Consider the following 16,047-nt stretch of genomic DNA (forward strand, 5'->3'; position numbering starts at 1 on the left):
AGTTTGGGACCCCCTACCCGAGATCCGCCGGTTTTGACACTGACAGTGAGCACTGTCCCGAACGTGCTGACAACAAAGATGAGGAGGACATCAACTATATGCCAGAATCCGAAGAGGAGGCCAGCCTCGGTGACGAGGACTTCATTGTCCCAGAGGAACCCCTCGACCAAGAATGCTTCAAGAGAGAGCTGATCACTACAGCTCGGAGCCTGAAGAGGAAGCAGTACCAACTCAGAGAAGAGCAAGACACGCTGAACAAAAGTTGGACTAAGGTCCTGGCCGCTGAGGAATACGGCCAAGAGCGACTTGTCAAAAGTTACCTTAGGCGCAAGCTGCTGCCTCAATTCGACGACGAAGTCCTTGAACCAATGCCATCGAAATAGAATCAGGTAGACCAACCAGACCGACCACCACGTGGACGGGATAAAACAGCATATCAAGATGAACACTAACCCGCGCCCCCTCGCCGAAGAGGCAGGGAGACTGCAGCCGCGGGCTATACATACGACTTGCAAGGTGACCTAGACAATAAAGCTGGTCAGACCAGATCAATCTACGGATCAAGGGGGCGTGCCCCGACGTGAGATAATGGCCATGAAGCTCGGTGCGACAACCGTTACTATGTTCAGGATCAGTACCGAACTCAGAGGTCAGCCGATCTCCGGCATGACATTGCAAGATACATAGGGGCCACACACCCCTATGCTTCACTGATGAGGTTATGGAACATCACTTTCCGGAAGGGTTTAAACCCGTCACTACTAGGAAAAAGGCTACTAGCAGCGCAGGCAAAAATGGCTACTAGCAACGCGGGTACCCGTGCTCCTAGTATCGCGCTACAGCTAATAGTTAGTAGTAGCATGGGTTAAACCCGCGCTACTACTAACTTTCTTAGTAGTACCGTGTTCCACCCACACTACTGCTATTTCGTACCCGCGCCACTACTAACGAAATAGTAGTGGTGTCTCCATACTACCAACGCTACTAGTAGCACGTAGTTTTTTCCCACGCCACTACTAACTAATTAAGAATTAAAAAAATAAAATCCACCAATTCCATTTTATGCATACAGTTCCGAGTAAACACAATAGTGAGCACTGTTGGGCTCCTATTTCATGGTTAACCGGAAACCGAAGGAAATAAATCAGCCAAAAAAACTCATTATGCATTGCTACTCACAAATGACCACTTCAAAGAACATGCAAGTATCTATGTCATTAACAATTGCAAACATAAGTTTATTTTTACTACAGTTGTTGTGCGTACTATCACATAGCTCCTCATTCCGTTCACACTCAATAATAAGAAAAATGAAAAGAAAAGATAGAGATAATCTGCCAAAATTGCACTTCGGTGTCATGGATTCAGTGTGCCGCTTCAACATCTCATTATCCTGCAGCACTCTGTCGCCATCTTCTACCTGTGAATAAAAACAGACCTTACTTGTCAGAGAAGCAAATGTGAAACCTTATTACAACATGTATGCTAAGTCGCTAACCCATAGAGACAGCTAGAACAAATGTGAAAACTTTCCATGTTGCCGAGTAAGTATATGAGCACCCCGCAAAACATCAATTAGCAAGTACTTGACACATACAAACTTGTACAGAAAAAATAACACTTCCTAATTTAATAGGCTTCAAAGATTGCAAGGAAGGCATACTGATGAGCTGCAATGCAATCTTCAATGTTCAGTACTTGTACACGCTATGCTCCTGTGGTGCAACCCCTAGCTCATATGGCTTCAAAAAGTCTACATTGTATAGGACATTTTTTAGCAAAGGGTGAAACTGCATACCTGTACATCTCAAATCATATGTAGTATGTGTCTAGTCATCCTGCGATTGCCCGATCTCAGAACTTTATTTCTTATAAAAACTTTAGACATGTTCAGGAAACACATGTAGTTAACAAAAAGTGTACATATCACCCATTTTATAGGTTCAAAGATAGATAACAAAAGGACCATGTTCAAGTCCCCAATGGACCACAATCCCTGACAGGAATATCGTTGTTCTTTCTTCAAATTACCATACACGGGGAAACAATGACAAGACTGGATTGTTTTAAACTCTCATCGGACAGAGGAATAAAAAATGTGAGAGAGAGAGAGGACCTTCTATCGTGTGGTCAGTACCAGGGTCGGAGCAGCCACTCGCCTCGTCGTCGTCCTCTCACAGCAGCAGATTTCTGCTTGACAAGCAGATAGGAGCACAAAACGCATGCATCAGGTGGCGTCAAGCACATGGTTGCATGTATAACAAAAGGAAATTGATGTTATAACATGTTAAGTTACAAAAGATGCAAATAGTTCAGTTCCAAAAATAATTACTTGTTGTGGTGCAGCAAGCAGCCGGAGGAAGGAGACGAACAGAGGTTAAGGGGGAGAAGAGAAATGCTTACCTTTCCCCACTTTGGAGGAGAACCATTGTAAATTTGAATAAAGTGTAAAGATTGAGAAAAGTTACTAAACAACAGAAGCAGAGGCCAAAATTCAAAAGGTTATGAAGAAGCTACTCCAACAGTTAGGAATTTTTCCTGCATGGAGTATTACAGTAACACAAGGATTTTGCCTGCATAAGAACAGGGCCTTCAGGATGTTCCTCTGAATTTTGTTGTCCCATGTTTCTTTAAGGAACGGCCATATATTTTTAATCTTTCAGAATAGATCAGTACTGATACTATGTTCCAAATTGTACTCCCAAACTGGTAAATAAATTACAGTAACAATAAGTTCAGTTTTCATGTACTAATTCTGCCATAAATTCAGTTTTCAAGATTCTACACTAAATATGCAGTGTTATACTAGTTACATTTTGATTTTTGCGGGCAATTTGATGCATGGCTCACTCACCTATTTGGAACACAGGGAACAACTTCTATCTATACGTGGACATTCAATAGAACAACTGAGAGAGGGAGCTGAAATCAGTGCAAGAGCAGCAGAGGTGAGTGCTGATTAGAAGGTTATCCACCTTTGTGAAATTCTGAAGATGCCAAACTACAGTCACCTCAAATCTGCTTGCACTTACTTTGGCAAGACCAAACTAAGACCGATCGAGGATCCATCTATAGAAAAAGACAACATCCATCTAAGCAGTTTGAATTCAATCAAGGATCATAGATTATTATCAGTCAATTATTTCTGATTAGTAAGCATTGAGTCTTAATAGGGATTTCGTATGCCAGATCCGTTCTATAATGAGATCCTACAACATTTATACATAGACAGAGAAAAAGAAGAAGAAAATGCTACTAATACTTGGACTTGGCAGACTAGTGAATACTGAACCCCTACCAAGAAATCTTGTTAGGTTCATCAGGAGAATTCCTGGAAGTAGAATGTTGCACAACCATAGCAATCAGTTCAATGATCAAAGCTTTTGCTACACCAACCATAGCCGATAAGTGCTTCGAAGCCATAACAAAAAGAGTAAATTTAACACAGCCTAGTGGGCTGCAGAAATACTGTAAATGCCACTATCAGTCAGTGCACCTTGACCTTGTCAATAATAGGACTACTAGAAGTAATTAATCTGGAGAAGAATCGCCTTGTTAATTTGGAGTATTTAGCACCACCGCATAATGCCACAACTGTAGTTCACATCCTTTAAAGGATTACTACCCCTTCAAGTGTGATTAATCAGACTTGACAGTACAAATTAAATCAGACTTCAGGGGTTCCCCTAACTTATAGTACTCAATGCATCAAAATTTTAGAGACAAATACAGCAATACACTAGTCAGACCAAAAAGATCAAAAATTCAGACTTGGGCACAAGGAGGAGGACCTGCAGACTTGCAGAGCACTTGGGCCCGAGGCCGATGAGTACTTGGGCATGGCGATTTGAAGCTAGGGTTCGGGGCCGGCACAAGAGCATGATGAGGAGGAGGATCCGCGCATGGACGCCTGCTAGGCCGTGAACGCAGGACACGGATCTCGCGCGTGAACGCGGGAAGCAGCGGGTGGGTCGCGGCGGCCTGAGCTAGGGCTTCAGGAGCTGAGAGAGGCAGCGGCTGCTGGTGAGGTGGGGGGCGCCGGCGGTGGGGTTAGGGGAGCATTACACGCGGCCGGTGCTCGCCGGAACCGGCCGGCATGGGTGGGGGCCGTGGCGAGGAGATCGTGGGGAGAGGAGCTGGGGTGGAGTGGACCGAGGAACAGGTGCCGGTGGAGTGGGTTGTGGGGAGAGAGTTTTTTTTTAGGATGAGAGAGAGAGAGAGTGGTGGGGTGGGAGTGGATCAGGCCGGGGTGGATGGTGATAGCTACTAACTTATAGTAGCGCAGGTTTTATACCCCTCACTACTATTATTGCTTGTCCCGGGGGCATGGTGGAAATCACTCAGTAGCAGCGTGGATTTATACCCCTCGCTACTACTATCAACTTAGTAGTAATGCAGTTTTTATGCCCCTCGCTACTACTAATTAGCAGTAGCACATCTTTTTAGACCACGCTAGTGATAAACTTCTGTGTATAAGGTTTTTCCTAGTAGTGCATAAACATCGAACCATACGATGGTACGACGGATCCGTCCGTCTGGATTAGAGGATTTTCTCCTCGACATTCACATGGCTCGAGGAGATGATCTCCACGCCATCAAATATCTCCCTCTAAAGTTGTAGGGACCAACACGACACTGGCTAAACAGCCTCCCAGAAAACTCCATCGGAACCTAGGAAGACTTGGAAGATGCCTTTAGGGCTAACTTCCAGGGCACTTATGTCCGACCTCCGGATGTTGACGACTTGAGTCATATAATCCGGCAGCCAGGCGAATTAGCCCGCAAGCTTTGGAATTGGTTCCTAACTAAAAAGAACCAGATTGTAGACTGTCTGAATGCCGAAGCCTTAGCAGCCTTTAAGCACAGCATCTGAGACGAATGGCTTGCTCGACACCTCGGGCAGGAAAAGCCGAAGACCATGGCAGCCTTAACGGCACTCCTGAACTGCTTCTGTGTGGGTGAAGACAATTGGCTGGCTCATAGAAGCAACATCTCAGGTGACCCCGGCACCTCTGGGGTACGGGACGGCAATGGTAAACCCCGCTGCAATAAAAAAACATCGAAATAACAACAACAACAACAACAACAACAACAACAACGCAGATGATACGAAAGTCAATGCCGGATTCAGCGGTCCTAAATTTGGTCAATAGAAGAAACCTTTAGAAGGCAATAAGGACAGGCCATCTAGCTTAGACAAAATTCTCGAGAGGCCCTACCAGATTCGTGGCACACTCGATAAGTCTACAAACCAAACCAACAGAAATTGTTGGGTTTTCAAACAGGATGGTAAGATAAATACCAAACATAAGGGGGAAGGGCCCCCAAGCGAAGACGATGATGCGTCGCGTCAGCCGAACACTAGGGGTTAGAAACAATTTCCCCCCGAGGTGAAGACAGTGAACATGATATATGTCACTCACATCCCCAAAAGGGAGTGCAAACATGCATTACGAGGCGTCTATGCCGTAGAGCATGTCGCCCCCCAAGTTTAACCCATGGTCAGCCTGTCCGATCACTTTTGACCGCAGGGACCACCCAACTAGTATCCGTCACGGGGGTTCGGCTGCTTTGGTTCTGAAAGTGCGTTACATCGACTAGAGGGGGGTGAATAGGCTATTTTTATGAATTCTTCAGTGAGGAATTTCAGGGTGAGGAAATTCCTAAGCGAAGAACTACTTGCAGTGGAATATGTACTCAGGTATAAGCATAACAGAGCAACAGTATAATCTTCATGATGAAATGAAAGACAAACACAGAGTACAGAAAGCGTAAACACAGGACAAGCAAGATGAAGACAAAACAGACTGAAGAAATAGGATTGAGGAATTAGAGAAAGTCTTCAGTCAAAGTCTTCAAACAATAATGATCAGGTTCATCAACACATAACTGAGGAAATGAAAGGGTTGAGGAAATAGAACCAATTGGCTTGGTGAACACAATGATTTGGTAGACCAGTTCCAACTGCTGTGACAGTTGTACATCTGGTTGGAGCGGCTGAGTATTTGAACTCAAGGACACACAGTCTCGGACACACAGTCCTCACCGTATTCTCCTTGAGCTAAGATCACACAGACCTCGCCCAACGGTAGTGGTAAGTCTTCACAGGTGACTTCCAAACCTTCACAGACTTGGTCACTCGGCAATCCACAATTCCTCTTGGATGCTCATACCATGACGCCTAACCGTCTGGAGGATACACAGTCCTCAAAGGTAAAAAGCGTCAGTTCCACACAGGAACAATCTCTTCAGTGATGCTCAATCACTTTGGGGTCTGTAGGTTTGGGTTTGGGTTTTCCTCACTTGATGATTTTCACTCAAAGTCCTCGGAGGATGGGATGCTCTCAAATAACAAGTGTCAGTTTCTCTCAGAGCAGCCAACCAGCTAGTGGTTGTAGGGGCGGCTATTTATACCCTAGGGAGCACCCCGACATGATAAGACATAAATGCCCTTGTATGATATGACCATTAGGTGGTAGGATATTTTGGGACAGCTGGCGCGCGGCACAGCAACGGTCCGATTTGAGGTTCGAATTCCTCAGGGCTATCATGTTCCTCACTGTGTAGGCAATTTGCACTAGCGAATTCCTAACTCCTCAGTCAGAACAAATTCCTCAGAGACCAGAAGATCTTTGTCTCTATCACTGAAGAAATTGACTGAACTTATATGAGATTTCCAATGTCTTCACTCGAAGGATTGGGCAGGTGTAGGATTTTGAGATGAGCATCACTTGGAAATCAGTTTCCTTAGTATTACCTTGACCCCCTTTAATAGTACGGTGTTTCCTATGACTCAAGAAGAAGAAAATAGAACTACGAAAACAAAAGTCTTCATGCTTCAGATTCCTCGCATGAATATCAAGTCTTCATGGTCACACCAATTTCTTCACTTTCAAAGTCTTTAGGAGAACCAAAGTCTTCAGCCGAAGACATTCATTTTTAGGGGTCGACTTTCACTGTAAATATAAAACTCCTCATTGACTTATAGAGCATGTGTACACTCACAGACATATTAGTCCCTTAACCATAAGTCTTCAATACACCAAAATCACTAAGGGGCACTAGATACACTTACAATCTCCCCCTTTTTGGTGATTGATGACAATATAGGTTAAGTTTTCAATGGGGATAAACATATGAATTGAAAGTACTCAATATTGAGGAATTTGATTGCAAGATATAGAAGAACTCCCCCTGAGGATGTGCATAGTGAGGAGTTTGCTTTTGAAGCAATGCACAATTGAATAGTAGTATCATGGAGAACTCCCCCTATATCTTGTAATTCATACACGCATTTAACATATGAAATGAAGAATTTGAAATGCATGATGAAATATGGTGACTGATGTAATTCAGCATGCGTGCATAACATTAATGAGGAAATAGCATGTAGAAAAGCAGAGCATAACTATCAGGTCACCATCAGACTTAAGTTTACAACTCAATCAATAAAAGCTTCAGAAGAGCGAGAGTTGCAACTTAACAAAAAAACTCCCATATATATAGAGACCCGCTTGAAGACTAACTCAAATTTCTCCCCCTTTGTCATCAAATGACCAAAAGGGACGAAAAGTGAGGACTAGCGCCCCTGAAGAATTTCTTCACGAAGTCGATGGAGGAGTGCCAGCATTGTCGGGGTCGGTTGTTGGATTAGGGCCTGCCACAGTGTCGTCCAGATCTTCATTTTCATCAGTATCATAGGATGAAGAATATGAGCTGGGCACCAAAGGAGGAACTTCAACTTTCTTGAATTTCTTCGGTGGAGGATTAGACCAGCCGAAGTCCTGCTTGAATCCCATCTCCTTGAGATCCTCATCACCGTAAAGGTGAGACAGTATAGCCCAGGTGCGATCAAAAACTTCATTGAGGTAGTAATGGTTCTTCTTCACTGAATTATATGTGGCAGTCATGTTGTGAAGAATAGAACCAAACTGACGCTTTACCCATTTATGATTGCGATCCACCTTTTGATGAAGACTGAGGAGAAGCTGACGATCAGTCATCACCCTTGGAGCTGTTGCCTGAGGACTTTGCTTTGAGGCATTAGCGGCAGAATCATGAGTAGCAGAGTCATCATTGGTGGAATATGAAGCAGCTTTGCGAAATTGTCCATCCAATGGTCGAATGCCATCATCAATAATAGAAGTGGCCTTGCCCTTTTCATCAGCTGAGGAAAATGTCCGCTTGAGGACTTCAATTGGGGACAAGTAGCTGCCATGGTTGAGTGTATCAGCTTTGTAGTTGAGTGAAGACCTTGATCTGATGAATCTCATAATCCAAGGAGCGTAAGGTTTCAACTCAAATGGGAACATTGCAACGTTTGCCAAAGTCCTCATGATGAAATCAACGTAGTTCACAGGAATGCCGTGCATGATATTGAAAAGCAGATTCTTCATGATGCCAACAACTTCTTCATCATTTGAGTCGTGGCCTTTGATAGGACTCAATGTCTTTGTCAGGATGCGGTAGACAGTCCTTGGCACATATTGCAATTCCTTCACAAGGAATTTTGACCTTGAGGCTTGACCAGGCTTCAATGGCTTCATCAATACTTGCATGAAGTGATCTGATAGCTTAGTTTCAGAGTAGATGAGACGTGCACCTTCTGGGGGAGGACTAACTGGCATGGCATGAAGCAATTCAGTGGCTGGTGCTTTATAGTGTGTATTCTCTATCATCCAGTCCAACACCCATGAGTTCACATCTTCAGTATTGCCGGTGATGTTAAGCGTCACATAGAATTGAAGAATAAGCTCTTCATTCCAATCGCATATGTCAGTGCAGAAATTGAGCAGGCCAGCATCATGAATGGCAGCGAGTACTGGTGTGAAGCAAGGCAGTGATTCCATATCCAAGTGAGGAATATGCTCATGGTCGAAGACTTTATCCTTGTTGAATAGCACTGAAGAATAGAAATTTGCTTGACTGGCTGTCCAGAAGCGCTTCCTCCTCAGACGAGCAGAATCATAGGGATTGTAATCAGTGAAGAATACATGCTCATTGAAGAAGGCATCAGCTGTGAACTTCAGAGTTTTGGAGAATGGATTCTTCGGGTATGGCTCAGGAGTGTCAGTGATTTGAAGAATAACTTCTGGAATGTCAATCTCTGGAGCCGCATGCTGAGGAATATTAGCTTCTGTTTCAGTAGCAGCCTGGGCCTCCATTTCTTCAGGAGCATTTTCATCAGCACTAGTGGCTAGAATTTCTTCATGAATGGAAGGGGCAGTGTGTATTTCTTCAGAGCCCATCTGAACTTATGTTGGTGCTGGGGACTAAGGAATTTGTTGCAGTGGTGTGAACAGAGGATAGTTGGGGTGTTGACTATCCCAAAAATCATCATTCATCACTGGAGTGGTGCAGCCAATGTCCACATCCTCATCCACTTCCATTTTCAACGCCGGCCTCTTCAGCAGTGAACTGAGGCATTGGTGATGATACCTAGGGAGTTGAAGTGAAGGTCTCAACTTCAATTTCTTCATCCACCTGCTCTGTGGAAGCAGCAGAGGGATCTTCTTCAGCAGATTCTTCAGGAATCTGATATTCTTCACCATAAGGATGGCATGCTTGCAAGAGGAAACGCATCAATGAGATTGTCAATTGAGCTTGTCAAAATCTTCGTCTTCTTGGGGGGTGAAGATTCTGAGGCAGCTGATGATTTCCTCTTCTTTAGAGCAGCTCGCTCCGCTGCTTTGGTTTTCTTCACTTCTAGAGCAGAAGGAAGAATTGGGATTGGTGTTGGTGCAGGCGGAGCAGTGGGAGTAGGATCAATTTCTTCAGGCACAACTGATGCAGTTGGCCTGTCTTGAGCAATTTCTTCAGGCGCAGCACTAGAGTCTTCAGCTGGCCTGGCAGATTCTTCAGGCACAACACTAGTGGTTGCCCTAGCAGTTTCTTCAAAGGCTGGAATTTCTTCAGCAGCCCTGGTACTTGCAGTTTCATCAGCAGCCTGATTTTCATCAGCGGTGCTGGCATTTCCTTCAGTAGCTTGAGCAGATGCTTCAGCCGGAATGACTTCAATGTGGACAAGAGAAGCAACACTAGAAGTGAATTTCTTCGTCAGCTTGACGAATTTGACCTTGGCACCCTGCCATTCTGCCTTGTAGGCGTCAAATTCATCGCTGAGCTTTTTGATATCAGTTTGCAGTGCAATCAGCTGCTCAGGCAAAAGACTAAGGACATTGTCCTTTAGGTAGCGCTGCTTCTTGTACTGCGCTTTCTTAGCCACACTGGCTTGGTCATACTTCCATTTTTCTTTAGCAATGAACGCCATCACAATGTGACTTTGTCCAGGAGTGAGGCCTAACTCTGGCATTAGAGCATTGGGATCTTTGTGCCAAAGATCGATGAAATCCAGGATCTTCTTCGGATCCAGTAGAAGGGGCACAACACTCCCTTTGGCTCTAGCAGCCCGTTGTTGTCTGTCCTTGATGATATCAGCTAATTCGTCATCATTATCCTCATCATCAGATGGAGTTTGAAAGACCACCTGCTTCTTGTGAGGACTTGGTCTAGTGCCTCGTCCAACAGTGGCCTTGGTCTTCAGTAGTGTGGGACTGGTTGATGAAGGGTGAGCTGAAGAACTTGCTGAAGCTCCTGAGGCAATTGATATGCATGTGGTCCTTTGGCACGTGGTGAGATGCACAGGTGCTGAGGACTTTGCCGGAGGAGCTGAGGGTTTTGAAATCCTAGGAATTTGTGCAGCTTGAGGAACTGGGGCAGCTTGAGGAATTTGCCTTGGTGGCAATGAGGAGATTGGTCGTGAGGGCATTGAAGAAGAACTTGGTCGTGAGGGCATTGCTGAGGAAGTTGGTTTCTTGGCTGGCTTCTTTGGCATAGCCTTCTTGCTTGCACACTTTGCTGAATCCACTTAGCCATCATCTCCTTCCTTCAAAAAATCACGTATTGCTTCTGCCATTGTACTGCCTCAAGAGGGACGCCCGTCGCCTTGGTACATCATGACACGTGGGACCGCATGACAGGCACTGGTACAGCAAGGTGCTATACAAATGGTTTTTAACCCCTTTCCGCGACGGCATTCGGAACCGTCACCTAGTGAGTGTGGGTGATTAGGGGGTCCTTCCCACACGACCCAGAAATCGTCGAGGATATGCCCTGCTGGCACACACGCTCGTCAAAATGAGGTCATGTGCGACCAGCGAGTGAGCAAATACTTTTATACATACAGTAGTGCTCAAAAAAATATAGTTATACTGGGAAATCATTTCTGGTCATAAGTACATCCCACACAGTCAGTCCCCGCAAAACGTTTCCATTCGTATATACATCCCACATAGTCGCTGCAAGGAAAATGTTTCCGTTCATAGGTACATCACACACAATTTTCCCCGTTAAATCATTTGTGATAGCATTCCCATCGCACACAATTTTAAAAAATTTATTGTTTGCATTATTGAATGCATCACACACGGTGCATAGAAGAAACAGTGTGGCAAAGGTTGTCCATCACACATAGTTTTTATGCAGTAAACGTTTGCGCAAGGTGGCCTAATGCATATAGTTTTGAAGAGAATGGCGTGTGTGATTATTCATTGATCCAACACGGTTTATTCCTATAAACTATGTGTGTTTCCTTAGGTCATCGCCCACGGTATTTTCTCAATAACCATTTGCAATAGCAAAAACCAATTAGCAGGCTAATTCACCATTAGCAGGCTAATTTCCCTATTATTAATAATCCATTTATTAATCTAATTGACATTCGTATTAAACACATAATATATTTCATTCCCATATTAAGGAAGCAGGATTTCATATTTGAAATACATCAGAGTACAACATGATATAGCTTCACCACTCAGCTACCCCATTACACAACTGCACCAGCACCAAGTTTCACATGATCTTTCTAAATTAGCAACATAGACGGTACATAGACAGATGCATCTCATCGAGAAAACTACTGAAGCAGAAGGCGGATATTGAGCCTTCATTGATGTTGAAGGTCTTTGTAAATTTAGGCCAGTGCTTGTGGATGATTGACCATCCATCCTTCGTCCTCTTCAGGAACACTTGAATATTAAACTAGGGTGTTGTATGAAAACCTTCCTCGCCTCCTAACCATAGAGGTGGTTTGAGAGGTAATCATCAGTGAACTGCTTTGGAAAGGCCTGAAAACAAGGATGTGCATAAATATCTTCTCTACATTGGAAATGGGTCAAAGGAATAAAAAAGGCAAGGTATAATAGTTAGTACCATCTTGTAGTGAACTGGTGTATTCTTCATTGTGCAGACAAAGATCTTGTTGTTTTTGGTCGCTAATTTATTTATCCTAACAATCTTTCTGAGTTTCTTGACTTGATTGATATTCATGGACAACTCATTTCCCCATATGCAAAAAGGGTCGAACATTGGGTCAAAACCTCTGGCAGCAGGACCTACATGTGCAAGACCAAATTGTTAAAAACCTAAGTATTAGAATGGTTCCTGCAATTGCACAATAATGTGCTATTTGACAACTGACCATGCACGTGCTAACCTTGATTGTAAACCTCAATGCTTCCCATTGTTTCCCTATAAAACATATAAGGTAGTTAGTCATCAGGTTAAGTAAGGGTTCGCATGCTATAAGTAAAAGATGTTGATGAAAAATAAGCACATTGCAGATTCATCAGATTAATTCAGGCCACATGGAAAACCCATTTATCCAAACCAAGCATGATTAAGAACTAGGAAATATATCACTTGTATATGTTTCTCATGTATTAAGTGCAGCCAAATTCGATTTATTCTTCACATGCACAACAATACAAAATTCCACCCACGACAATTGGACATCGCATTGCATAATTGAACCAAGCAGTTAACTAAACACCACAACAAATGAACCAAACATTAACTGAGCACCACATTGCACAATATAACATACTCCTAATAGAAGATCAGACAGTTAACCAAACCAAGCATGCTTAACAACTTGGAAATATAGTAGTTGTATTTGTTTCTCATGTATTTAGTACAACCAAATTCGATTTACTTCTCAGATGGTACACAATAACAGAATGCACCTCACTATTGAACATCGCATTGCAGAATTGAACCAAATAGTTAACTAAACACCACAACATAAATGAACCAAATATTAGCTGAGCACCACATTGCACAATGTATAACCAAACCAAGCATGCTTGACAACTTGGAAATATAGCAATTTTATTTGTTTCTCATGTATTTGGTACAGCCAAATTCGATTTACTTCTCACATGGTATACAATAACAGAATGCACCCACAACTATTGAACATCGCATTGCAGAAAAAAGATTAACTAAAACACCACAACACAAATGAAGCAAACGTTAACTGAGCACCACATTACACAATGTATAACCAAACCAAGCATGCTTGACAACTTGGAAATATAGCAATTTTATTTGTTTCTCGTGTATTTGGTACAGCCAAATTCGATTTACTTCTCACATGGTATACAATAACATAATGCACCCACAACTATTGAACATCGCATTGCAGAAAAACCGTTAACCAAACACCACAACACAAATGAACCAAACGTTAACTGAGCACCACATTGCACAATGTATAACCAAACCAAGCATGCTTGACAACTTGGAAATATAGCGATTGTATTCGTTTCCTCATGTATTTTGTAAAGATAAATTCAATTTATTTCTCACATGGAAGACAATACAAAATTACAGCCTGAAGAATTGAACATCACATTTGTAGAATTGAACCAAACAGTTACCTGAAGACGACAACTAATTAACCAAATAGTTAATAAGTGAGCACCACACTGCACGACATATAGAACATATACACAGGAGCAACAAATTGCATGGTAAAATTAGATAGCACAGTTCACTAGAATTTGTTAAGGAAAGGTAGGAGCAACACACGGAATGGGTAAACCGAGCATGCTTAACCGGCATAGCTAGAAAATGTCAAGGTGCTCCTCCAGGATCTGGGGGTCGGCACGAATGGTAGCCATCGCGACCTCTATCGCGCGTGCGGCCACGATTTGCTTCTCTGCTGCCAAATGCTCCTTGAGCTCCTATGATGTAGGGTAGAACCCTAGAGGCCTGATATTTCACGTTTGGAGAGAATCCTACGAAGAACACGAAGAACACAAGAGGGGAAACGAGGGAAACACAAGAGAAAACACTCAACCAACAAGAATATAGTCACACATGTGCTAGGTCCTTGAAACACAAAAGGGTACAAGATCTGAATCCAACAAGGGATGATACATAGGGTAACCGGTTCTTCTCCGTGACGAGGTCTTGAAGAGGGTCTTCTCCGAGAGGAGGTCTTGAATCCAACATGGATCTTCTCCGAAGAGGTGTCAGTCCCTCGCAGTGGAGTAGATCCGGATGGATGAGCAAAGCTCTATCTCAAAGTATGAGGTATCACAATGCTAACCCTATAAAGAGGGCGGAGTAGGAGTATATATAGTCTAGGGGGCCGAAGGGATGCATGGGCTCGGCCCTTACACTGTGCGTAGACAAGGAAGGCCGGATGTCTGGGCTGTCGGGCCGGATGTTCGAGCGTTCGTGAGGGGCCGGATGTCTGGGCTGTCGGCACGGATGTCCGGGCTGGCCTGGCGCCGTCTCGGGTCTCCTTGGGCAGGGCTGGTCTGGATGTCTGGGCGCTGGCCGGACGTCCGGGGCAACGTGAAGGGCTGGATGTCCAGGGTCGTGGCCGGATGTCCGGGTTATCGAGGCATGTTTTTGTACTCCCTGGATGGCTTGTATGGATGTCCGGGCTGCATGCCGGATTTCCGAGGCGACGTGACGGATGTGCGGGCCCTCTAGATTTGGCTGCAGATCCTTGCCTGCAGGGGAGATCTCCAGGGGCCGGATGTCCAGGGCCATGGCCGGATGTCCGGGGCCTGGAAGTTGTCCTCGTCTTCTTCCGTTGGTTCTCTTCATCCGTGGACTTGGGAGCTTGACCGTCTTCATGTGCATCCTCGGGAGGGTCCTCTTGGTACCTAATCATGCACAACATTCTGGACTTAGGTAGTAGCCATGTCTCGAGAGGATCGAACGAGATATCACTAAGGAAAGAAGTCACCTCGGTCTCAACAGCTCTAGCTCTAGCTCGTGTCATGGGTCCTCTTGGCACTTGATGAGATGATGGTAGATCCATGGGGATGACCGTAGGATGCTCCGCATCGTCTCCCCTCCCTTGGGAAAGATCCGACCTCTGATCAAAATCCTCATCACCATGGTACGGGGAGAGATCATTGACATTGAAGATGTCACTCATGGAGTACTTGTCGCGTGGAATGTCGATCTTGTAGGCGTTGTTGTTGTAGCGTTCAAGCACTTTGAAGGGTCCATTGGATCATGGTAGAATTTTGGACTTGCGTTCGTTGGGGAAGCGCTCCTTGCGAACGTGTAGCCACACAAGATCTCCGATGTTGAATATCATGGGTTGCTTGTTGATGTTGAGCTTGGTCACGAGTTGTTGTACTTGGCACTCGATGGTGTGCCTTGTATCCTCATGCATCTTCTTGAGGTAGCTTTCTCGTGCACTCGCGTCCATGTTGGTGCGCTCTTGTAGTGGAAGAGGTAGAATGTCCAATGGGGACAATGGGTTGAAGCCAGAGACGACCTCGAAGGGGGACTTGCCGGTAGTCGAATGTCTTGCACGGTTGTAGGTGTACTCGGCAATGGGTAGGCACTCCTCCCACTCCTTGATGTTCCTCTTGATCAACACGCGAAGTGGAGTGGAGAGTGTACGGTTCGTCACCTCTATTTGGCCGTCAGTTTGGGGATGGTATGTCGAAGAGAACAAGAGCTTGATTCCAAGCTTGGCGCATAGAGTCTTTCAAAATTAACTCAAGAACTTGACATCGCGGTCTGAGACGATCGTCTTGGGCACTCCATGTAGGCGCAAGATTTCCCTACAAAAGATATTCGCAATATGTGAAGCATCGTCTATCTTGTTGCATGGGATAAAATGAGCCATTTTAGAGAATCAGTCCACAACAACAAACACGGAATCCTTTCCATTTTGAGTTCTAGGCAAACCAAGTACAAAATCCATGCTAATGTCTTCCCAAGGTTGAT

General features: G+C 44.4%; 1 long non-coding RNA gene across 1 annotated transcript; it reads right to left on the reverse strand.

Annotated features, from left to right (window-relative positions):
- Nucleotides 1-1,217: 1,217 nt before the first annotated feature.
- LOC123094550 (uncharacterized) lies at nucleotides 1,218-4,221 on the reverse strand. The gene is made up of 3 exons (XR_006445872.1): nucleotides 3,792-4,221; nucleotides 2,117-2,190; nucleotides 1,218-1,420 (listed from the first exon to the last, which is right to left on the reverse strand). It is a non-coding gene; the product is annotated as an uncharacterized lncRNA (long non-coding RNA).
- Nucleotides 4,222-16,047: the final 11,826 nt, after the last annotated feature.

Source organism: Triticum aestivum, chromosome 4B, assembly GCF_018294505.1.
Source record: "Triticum aestivum cultivar Chinese Spring chromosome 4B, IWGSC CS RefSeq v2.1, whole genome shotgun sequence".
NCBI classification, from domain to species: domain Eukaryota; kingdom Viridiplantae; phylum Streptophyta; class Magnoliopsida; order Poales; family Poaceae; genus Triticum; species Triticum aestivum.